The sequence below is a fragment of the Sceloporus undulatus genome, chromosome 6 (genome assembly GCF_019175285.1).
Source record: "Sceloporus undulatus isolate JIND9_A2432 ecotype Alabama chromosome 6, SceUnd_v1.1, whole genome shotgun sequence".
Lineage (NCBI taxonomy): Eukaryota > Metazoa > Chordata > Lepidosauria > Squamata > Phrynosomatidae > Sceloporus > Sceloporus undulatus.
Genome location: NC_056527.1, coordinates 46,663,389 through 46,664,607, shown reverse-complemented (window position 1 = coordinate 46,664,607; position 1,219 = coordinate 46,663,389).

Sequence of the window (1,219 nt, the reverse complement as noted above, 5' to 3'; positions counted from 1 at the left end):
GCCATCATTACACACTTTTATCACACTTCAATTGGGTTGTTTTCTATCTGATATGCTGTGACTATTTTTCTCTGCTCTTTAGTGTGGGGTATTAATAATATTATTAATGATTTTTATGTGATCATTTTTTATTACAAGCTTTCTGGGGAAAAGTAAATCTACATTAAGATAGCTAATCTTTTTTTTTAATCCAACAGGCAACAGCATGCTTCCTACTCCTATTACTTTTATTTCTAATCAGCAAGTAGAGAAACTTTGCTTACTGGAACATCATCACCATCATCAGTGTTTGAAGAAGTATTTTATATATACTTGCTTGTCCCAAGAAGGGTAGACACTGAATCAACTGCTTAAACACTTATGTAAACAGTGTTGTTTTAATTAATTAATTAACTAACTAATTATTGCATTTACATCCTACCTTTCTCCCAAAATGGGATCCAAAGCAGGTTACAATAACATTTTAAAGATCCAACTAAAGCTGTTTTAAATTAAAGCTATTGTACTCTCTTTGAGATTAGCAATTGGATTTAAATTACTGTCTGCAGGAATACTTTTCAGTTTGGAGGAGGGAAAAAGCAGAATGAATTGGCCTAATCAGTCCCAATTCAAGATCACAGAGCAAGAAGGCTACCACACAGATGGTGGTATGGTCTAAATCATCCAGTCAATGGAGTACTGTGAGTATGGAAGCCATGGCCTAATAACTATGAAAACAGGGATGCATAGCCTAATGGGAAGAAGTATGGCAATCTCACAAAGGGCTAGAGAGAATCAGAGGAGTCATAAGACCTATTCCATCTACCTTGTGCATTTTAAAATGTGTTCTTTAAACACTGTAGCCTCACCCTAGACCAGGGGTAGGCAACCTTTTTGGGCCGGGGGCCGGGTTGCTGTTCCTCAGGTGACTGGGGGGCCGAAGCCGGGGGTGGAGCTTCCATCCTCCGGGGGTGGGGCCGCATGCCGGGGTGGAGCTTCCACCCTCCGGGGCGGGGCCACATGCCGGGGTTGGAGTTTCACCCTCTGGGGGCCAGGCCTCCCCATCTTTGCAGGCCCCTGACGGGGCCCCAGGCCCTGTCAGAGGCCGGCAAAAAAGCCTCTTGGAGGAGCCCAGTGACGGCACTGGGCCTCCTGGAGTCCCGCTGCTGCCGCTGGAGCCCTGTTGCCGGGGTCCTCGAACAGGGCTCCGACGGCTTCAGCGGGCCTTCCAGAGGCCCGA